The sequence below is a fragment of the Rhagoletis pomonella genome, unplaced genomic scaffold (assembly GCF_013731165.1).
Source record: "Rhagoletis pomonella isolate Grant_MI unplaced genomic scaffold, Rhpom_1.0 Rhpom_scaffold_00504, whole genome shotgun sequence".
Taxonomy (NCBI): domain Eukaryota; kingdom Metazoa; phylum Arthropoda; class Insecta; order Diptera; family Tephritidae; genus Rhagoletis; species Rhagoletis pomonella.
In genome coordinates, this window is record NW_023459058.1 from 53,722 (window position 1) to 63,491 (window position 9,770).

The following is a 9,770-nucleotide window of genomic DNA, read 5'->3' on the forward strand; positions in this document are numbered from 1 at the left end:
AATGCTGACACAGGTAGAATTAGGTTATATTAAGAAGTAAAATTAGCCTTTAAGTTGAGTTGTAATTATTGATTAAACCAATAAAGGTCTTTCGACCAAAAATAATGTTTTTTTCGGCGACCAATAAATTCCGCCGTAAAGTGGCGCCCGAGACTAAAGAGTCTTGTTCGGTTCGGTAAAGTTTCAAAGAGTTAGTAAAAAACACTAAAAGTGCCGTTGATAATAAAAATAAAAACGCCGCGAGAAAAGTGAAATAAACTAACTGAGTGTGCCATTAAATAAGCGAGACGCATAAAAACAATTCCTTGCTTAATAACATTTGGATTGTTGCATTTTAAAGTGCTATTAAAACCACGTGAATGCAAATCATCTCAAGGAAGAAATTACAACCCTACAAAGTGCCACGAAACAATTAAGGGCGTGAAAAGGCCATACAAAATCCTGGACGCTCCACCGTAAACCAACAAGCAACCCGGATTAAGGAAATCAGCAAAACCTTACCTTTGAAGGCCAGGAACAAGAAAGGAGCAAAATGGTGTACCCTAGTACCTAACGGAAAAAGGAGAGCATACACATTTGCCAAGTTGCTGGCATGAAGCTGATTATATTGTAAGTAATATAGGAGTTAGAATTAAGGAAACCCACAGTAGGAAAAAAGTTAAGAAAAAACTGTCTTTGGAAAATTTAAAAAAATTATTTGTGAAAAAATTTTATGAAAAAATTCTTTGAAAAATTTTTTGAAAAAAAAAACAACAAAAATAGCTAATAAGAAATACCCTAATATTTTTCTAACTAAAAAAAAAACATCCTAATATTTTTTTTTTTTCGTTTTACGAAAAATTTATATCTAATAATAAAGTCCCTAGTTTTTACGAGAAATAGAAGTAGAATCTCAACAAAAAATTTCGCAATTATTTAATTAAACAAAAGCTTGCGCATAAAATAAAAAAAAATAATAATATACAAAGTTTAAGATGGCAAATCCAAACAACCTCATTAGGCCAACAGTGCTAGGAAATACTGCCCCATAGGCAGCACCCTCCAATTCAGCCCCTCAAATTTCCCAAGAATTAGCCAACCTTAGCAGGACTATGATTACTCAAACCATAGAAGCGAACGGCCCTAATCTAATACAAAGAGCTCTTAATAATAATATACCCCCAATAATATCGGACCAAACGATAGAAGAGCAGTTCAGAAATAATTTGACAAAATACCAGATGTAGTACGTTCATTACGAGAATTCTCTGGAAACGCTTCGGAGTTTAGTTCCTGGAAGAAAAGCGTTGAACGCATTCTTAGAATATATGAACCTTCAAAAGGCACACCTAAATACTTTGGCATTTTAAATGTAATTAGGAACAAAATAATAGGTAAAGCAGATATAGCCCTAGAGTCATACAACACACCCTTAGACTGGACAGCAATCTCTCGTTGTTTGACTACCCATTATACCGACAAAAGAGATATAGGCACATAAGAATATCAGATGACATGCCTCGTCCAAGGACGAATGACAATAAATGAATTCTATCAGAAAGTTTATGGACATTTATCTCTGATCTTAAACAAAATAGGTTGCATGGAGATAGGCGAAGAAGCAGTCCATCTTTTAACAGATAATTACCGTGCTAAAGCCCTTGACACCTTCGTTAGAGGACTATCTGACGACCTGCCTAGGCTCCTAGGTATAAAAGAACCAAAGAGCTTACCAGAGGCCTTACATCTTTGCCTTTAGCTCGAAAATCAAAGCTTTAGAGCATACCACGCTAACAATCAAATGATGAACGCACCGTCAACCTCCCGTCAACAAAGCTTCAATCCCATAAATCCACGACAACTACTCTTCACACCAAGATATTCCCAACCGATGAATCAGCAATTTCCACAGTCGAAATTCTATCCGGAACTAGCCCATCTAACACTTACATTACGCAAAACTATCGCCAACAAAATTTTAATCCTCCCAACCTCCAGCAATATACCAACCAAAATCCAAATCAATCTAACCAATACAATAGGTACCAACCCCAAATCCATATAATCAACAACAAAATCCCCCTCCAAGACCACCTAAACCACCTCAACCTATGGATGTAGATGAAAGCATCAGGAAAAAAGCGGTGAACTACGCGAACCGTCCCAAACCCCAAGAAGCAGGTAAACGCCCACCAAACACGTCAGTGATAAACCATCCCCCACCAAAGGTTCAATGAAACTTTCATATAAACTCTGAAGGAGCAATGGAAAACCAACACTATGAAAACCAATACGATGAAAATCAATACGATGAAAATCAATACTACGAAGATCAATACAACCAGAATCAGGACATAACCTACAATAACGAATACGAAGAACCACATGACCTAACAGATGTACATTTGTTAGATTGAAAAGCTCTTCGTTACCCTATTTTAGATGCAGAACGAAGAGCGGAGAAATATTAAACATTCTGGTAGACACAGGATCCAACAAAAATTATATCCAATCCAGTCTAGTAAGAAGAGCAATAGAGAATGATAACCCATTTTTTGCCAACTCAGTTGGTGGAAAAATAAAAATTACTCACCACACGTTTCTAAATCTTTTTAATCTGGAAGGTAGCAAATTAAAATTCTTCCTGTTACCTACACTCAAAACCTTCACCGCCATTCTAGGAAACGACAGCTTAAAAGAACTTTCAGCAGTAATACATACAAAGGAAAACTTTATGGTCATAAGCAATACTAAAAAAATATTTCTCAGACAATGTAGGATACAGAGCGTTAACACAATTAATATCCGAGACGAACACATGACGACAGTAGATAAAAAAGAAATAAAACAGCTAGTACAAAAACACCGCAACTTATTTTCGGAACCAAATGAAAAACTTACGTACACAACAAAGGTAGTAGCAGAAATTCGTACAAATTCCGACACTCCCATATATTCCAAATCCTACCCATACCCTAATAGCCTTAAAGGAGAAGTTGAGAACCAAATAAACAAATTGTTAGAAGATGGAATTATACGCAAATCAAGATCACCCTACAACTCACCTGTCTGGGTTGTACCTAAAAAGGACGATGCTTCAGGCGAAAAAAAAATCAGAATGGTCATTGACTACAGAAAACTAAACACAGTCACAATTGCAGATATGTATCCAATACCAGAAATAAATGAGGTACTTTCTCAATTAGGAAAGAATCGAACTTTCTCTGTAATTGACTTAAAAAGCGGTTTCCATCAAATTCCTCTTAAGGAATCTGACGTGGAAAAAACAGCTTTTTCAGTGAACAACGGAAAATACGAGTTCACTAGACTCCCTTTTGGATTGAAAAACGCCCCATCCACTTAGAAAACACATAGGTAGAATACGCTACGTGTACATAGATGACATCATTATTTTTAGCAAGGACGAGAAATCACATTCCGAACATATAGACAAAATTTTCCAAACCCTTAATGAAGCAAATATGAAGGTACAAATAGATAAGTGTGAATTCTTCAAAAAAACAGGTTGAATTCCTAGGATTTGTGGTATCCTCCGGTGGAATTTCTACAAACCCTTCTAAAGTGCAATCAATATTAAATTTCCCATACCCTCAAACACTCAAGGACTTACGATCATTCCTAGGCTTATCTGGATATTATAGAAGATTTATCAAAGATTATGCTAAATTAGCCAAGCCACTAACATCCCTCCTTAGAGGTGATGAAGGAAGAATGTCCAAAACTAGTTCGAAAAAAAATTCAAATTAATCTAAACGAAGAAGCAAAATCTGCATTCAACAAAATCAAATCCACATTAACATCCAAGGACGTAGTCCTACAATACCCTGATTTTAAGAAAGAATTTGAATTAACTACAGACGCTTCAAAGTATGCCATAGGTGCAGTTTTAGAACAAAATGGCAAACCGATAACTTTTATATCGAGAACATTAAACAAAGCTGAGGAAAATTATGCAGTAAATGAAAAAGAAATGCTTGCCATTATATGGGCACTTAACTCCTTTAGAAACTACTTATACGGCACTGCAAAAGTTATAATACATACAGATCATCAACCACTTACATATGCCCTCAGTAATAAAAACAATAACTCCAAACTAAAACGTTGGAAAGGCATATTAGAAGAATACATTTACGAATTAAGATACAAACCCGGAAAAGCCAATGTAGTTGCAGATACATTATCCAGGCCATTTGAAGTAAATTCCTTATCAGTTGCCACACATTCCGACGAAAGCTCATCTCACAACCTAATCCCAGCAGTATAAGGACCCATAAATGCCTTCAAAAACCAACTTTGGATCTTTTTAGGAGACGAAGACAGCTATCAATTTAAAATACCATTCCCAACGTACCATAGGCATTTAATCTGTAAACCAAACTTTTCAATAGAGAATTTAACTGTACTATTAAAACGTTACTTAGATCCTTCAGTGATAAATGGCATATTTACCTCTGAAGATATAATGGGAAAAATTCAGGAGATCTACCCTCTTCATTTCTCCAATTATAAAATTCGATACACACAAACAAAAGTAGAAGACTTAACAAACGAAGATGCCCAAAACGAAGAAATACTAAAAGAGCACAAACGAGCACATAGAAATAGGGACGAAACTAAAAAGCAACTTATTCAAAAATATTACTTTCCTAAAATGAAGTCAAAAAGAGAAAATATAGTTAAACAATGCAAAATTTGCAAAGAATACAAATATGATCGTCACCCTAATAAACCACACCTACTTGAAACCCCAACTCCCCAATATCCTGGTGAAATAGTCCATATAGATATTTACAATACAGAGAAAAATCTAGTACTAACCGCAGTAGACAAGTTTTCGAAATATGCACAAGTCAGAATAATAAAGTCAAAAGCAATAGAAGATATCAGAGAACCCCTGAGACAAATACTTTTCGGTTTCGGTGTACCAAGGACAATAGTAATCGATAATGAAAAATCCTTAAATTCAGCCTCCATACAATTTATGGTTGAAGACCAACTCGGAATTAGAATTTATAGAACCCCTCCATACACAAGCACAGTTAACGGACAAGTAGAAAGATTTCATTCCACCCTATCCGAAATCATGCGTTGTCTTAAAACAGAGCAAACCCACCTTTCATTCCAAGAACTTTTAGATCGATGTACATATGAATATAACTACTCCATACACTCCGTGACAGGAAAACGACCCATTGAGACATTTTTCGGCAGACGTGTATCTGTAGACCCAGAACAATACGAAAACTCTCGACGCGAAAACATAGAAACCCTTAGGAAGAGACAGGCAAAAGGTTTAGAAAATCATAACAAAACTAGAAAAGCTATGAATCTATACACTCCTGGCGACGTAATTTATGTTAGGATAAACAAGCGCATAGGATCCAAACTAACAGCTAGATATAGAAAGGAAATAGTCAAGGAAGACAAATCAAGTATAGTTATCACCGAAAAAGGACGAACTGTACATAAGAGTAACATTAAGACTTAGACCACGTTAGTAAAAAATTTTGTTTTCTCTTTATTTTTTTTCTTTTACAGACTTTTCGTGCTCCTAGTGTACGCAGACTTCAAAATAATAGACTATACAAATTCTCAGTTAGTAACATTCGACACAGGACTGACGAAAATACAAACAGGAACCTACAGAATTATACATAAAGTAGACCTAGACGCATGGCAGAATTCATTAAACGAAATAAGCAGTACCATAAAAACCAAGATAAATACGGAAAATTCTCTTTTACCCATCCTTATTAACGAATTGAATTTAACCCAAAAATTTCTAGACAGACTCAAACCCAAGAGATTTAAGAAATCAATAGATTCACTAGGAAAAGCCTGGAAGTGGATTGCAGGAAATCCCGATCATGATGACCTTGTAATTCTGGAAAGCCTAATAAATAATATAATAAACAATAACAACAATCAAGTAGTAATAAATAAAACATTATTTGATAGGATAAATAATATAACAGCGGTATCAAGTAAAATTTTGAAAGCTGTACAAAATAAGGAAGACATACAGCACAATTTTGCTATAGAATTAAAATACAAACTGAAAATTTTAAAAGAAGAAATCATTAACATAGATTATGCCATTCATTGGGCTAAGGCCGGCATTGTCAATTCATATATTCTACACCCAGAAAAATATCCTCGATTTTTAAGTAACACGATCAATGTTAAATTCACATGAAACAGTTGTACACACGAAACAACAACAATTTTTCCATTTTAACATGATATTTTTAACAGGAAAAAAGTGTTAAAAGTAACATGAAGTATTTTTGGTTAATTTACCAAGATATAGTGTTAAATTTACATGTGAATAGTGTTAAAAATATATGGCAACGTGATTCCTGTTTGTTGCAACCTGAGTTATTGTAAAATTTACATGAGGGTTTTTTTAAATAATGTTGATTCAAACACATAAAGTGTTAAATTTACATTTAGTTGATGTTAAAAAGGTCTGGCAACATGATTTCTGTTTGTTTTGACATGAGCTATTGTGAATTTTACAGGGTATGTGGTTAGAGAACATAAAAGTACCGTAATATTTTATTTGCGTGCGCGTTCTTCGTCATTCGGTTGCATTTTTATTTGGTGTATTATTTGTGAAAGATTATTAAAAAAAGCTATTTAAATATTAAGAAGAATGGGTACAGAAAATGTCTTTGGGGAATCGGCGGGCATATATTTCGTTGTTGATGGTGATTTAACCATGGGGAATGAAGTTGAGACTTCACTGCAGCAAAGCCAAGCCACTGAAGCTTCACGTGAAAAAGAAAATTTGAAAGACGTCGTATGTGGTAAAATGAACTTCAGTGAAGAAGTTTATCAAAGAATTCTCGGTAAGTTCTTTGAGAATCTGCGAGGAACCATATGCATATTTATGTTATTGACAGATTGCGGAATGGATGTAGAAAGTCTGTATTTCATCAACGATGGGGACATAAATGAACTTTTCCCTGCATCAATGCTCGGAACGAGAGTAAAGTTTAAAGAAAGAGTTGCACGTTGTCGACAGAATGAAGTAAGTAAATCATTTTCACATCAATGATAAGCTTTGCATACTTTTTTTATTTTAAGGCTGATACCATTTCGTCAATAGGATCATGCAAGAGTTGGATAAATTCTAGCCAAGAGTCTCACGACTCGATAAGAGACATGGAAGCAAAGAATTTAAAGTTAATACTTAATGCCACTGAAAGAGGTCAAAGCATCTTTAAACAATATAGAGAAAAGACCGTGCTGTCAGATGTTAGTCGTGACATTTTGGTAAATACCATTGTTGACCACTTCTCAGCGCGATCAGTGCCTATGACAATGAAAGATATCATCACCTTTTCTGAGCAAATAACAATTTTATTTCCCAACGAAGACATGGTATGTATGCATTTTCATATTCACTTGCTATCAAAATTTGTAAATACATATGTAAAGGAGGATCAAGTTTCAAGCGGATAAAAAATAGCACTGATTTTTAATAATTTTTTAGCTGACAGATTTTTGCCCTTTTTTCCTTATAAGCATGAATTTCTTACGAAATAAAAAGTGGAAGAAAGTTCGAAACTCTGATTTATATGGTTTTGGCTAAAGCTTGGATACAATTTTTATAGAAAAATAACAGAATAAATTTAGCTTGAAAAACGTTGTGAATATTAAAAAAAAAAAATTCAACACTTAAATGCATTTATTTTACTTTTATTTAGCGCTATTACTGCAACCGTCGAAATGGCAAAAATCCAACAGGCAAACTTTATGATGAGGCAACAAACATCCGAAGGAAAATAAAAAAAGAAACAGGAGCACTAAGCGTTGCACCTAAATGTCAACCCACTCAATCAAGTTTGTCGGAGCAGGCGAGCAATAGTAAATTTAATTTTACAAAAACGTACTTATCTATGTCAGTGATGCCAGATTGTGGGTAATTTCCCTCTTTGAGGGATATTTTGCATCAAAAATTATTAAAAGGGAAAAAAGGGACATTTCATATAAATAAGGGATTTTCTTTTGACGCAGTTATTGTTGCATAATTGATCAAAATTCAAGAATATTCGACATTCTTACGTAATTAATCGTTCTGAAGATGTGATGTGGAGTGAAATGGTATATAATTGTTAAAAAGTATAAGGCCAATTTCGAAAATTTTCTTACGTTAACCAATTCAAGCGCTGAGTAAGAAAGAATCTTTTCAGTTGTAACTGGTATTTCATGTAAAAAGCGGAACAAATTATCTGATGAAATGTTAAATAGCACATGAATGTGCTTCCATTTTAAAGTCACCAAAAAATTCTTTTAAGCCCTTAGTGAGTGAGCAAAAAAATGAAAGTGAAAAATTGAATGAGTGAAAAAAATGCAGAAAAAGGGGTTTTTTCCTAACAGCGGTCGGCCCTCGGCAGGCAATGGCAAACCTCCGAGTGTATTCCTGCCATGAAAAACAGCTTCTCATAAAAATACACTTGCCATTCGGAGTCGGCGTAAAACTGTAGGTCCCTCCCCTTTGTGTGACAACATCAAGGGAACCGCCACAATTTGGAGGAAAAGCACATATATGTAAGCGCCAAACTATTATTATTATTTTATATGAATTTTACTTCTTTACTACTGAAACATGGGTATGTTTAAATTCGTTGGGAATTTTGTGGGATAAATTTTCAAGATGTGGGTAATTGAGGGATTTTTTCCCCATTTTCGTGGGATTTTTAACAGAGAATGTCTGGCATCACTGATCTATGTACGTGTATGTATGTATATACCACTATATTTGGCCCACAGTTTCGTGAGTATATTGATTGCTTCGTGGGTTTCGAAATTTTTTTGTTTTTGTCGCACGGTGCAATACCTACACGTACATACATACAAAAATAAGTACATACACATGTAAGGAAAAACCATGATTAATATTTCCTTCGATTAGCAGATGAAAATGACTTAGCCATGAAAAATTGGCTTTGTCATAATGTAGAGCCTTGGGGCGATGTTGTAGAAAAATGGACGAACACAGTCAAATTAAGAACCGCAGAGATTTTAAATGAACACGCAAATATTTTAACTAATTGGCCGCTGCTGAAACACAGTCTTGGATACACTTTGGTAAGTTTAGCTTTATATATGTACCTATTTTAAATTTTCTTATTTATGATATAAAACTTTGGAATTTGTATATTTTCAATTATACTGCAGGTTGAAATTGATTTTGAAGCGAAATTTCCCAACTGTTCGCAGAATTTGCTAAACGAATGGGCATGCAGTTTTTTTTGGGCATGCAGTTTTATAGCCTCTTAAATTTTAGTCTGATAAAGCGCAAGTTGTAAGCGGATAAAAAATGGCGTTGATTTTTAAAAACTTTTTCATTGTCAGTTTTTATAAATTGCACTTGTTGTATAAAAAAAACCGCAAAAGCCGTCAGCAATTTTTTATCCGCTTAAAACTTGCGCTTTATCATACTAAAATTTAACAGGCTACAAAACTACCCAAAAATGTTTGAAAGTTTTTTAAAAGTCCACAATTTTTAGAAAAATTTGTTGAGTTTTTCTAAGCTCTGCATAAAAACTGAAAGTTTGATTTATATAGTTTTGGTTAAAGCATAAACCATGTTTTCATAAAAAAGTAACAAAAAAAATTTAACTTTAAAAACCTTGCACATGTACAACAAAAATCACCATGGACTCAGTTTCGCACTATAGTGTATGTATGTATGTACATATGAAATTTTTGTGTATGAATTTTGTGTAATAAATAGATAAGTACTTAGTTTTTAAGTC

The 9,770-nt window shown here is 34.1% G+C and overlaps 1 protein-coding gene across 1 annotated transcript in view; it reads left to right on the plus strand.

The window, feature by feature from the left end:
• Positions 1 to 9,770, plus strand: part of LOC118751041 (protein dachsous-like) — a 59,165-nt gene that overhangs the window by 48,165 nt on the left and 1,230 nt on the right. The window lies entirely within an intron of this gene.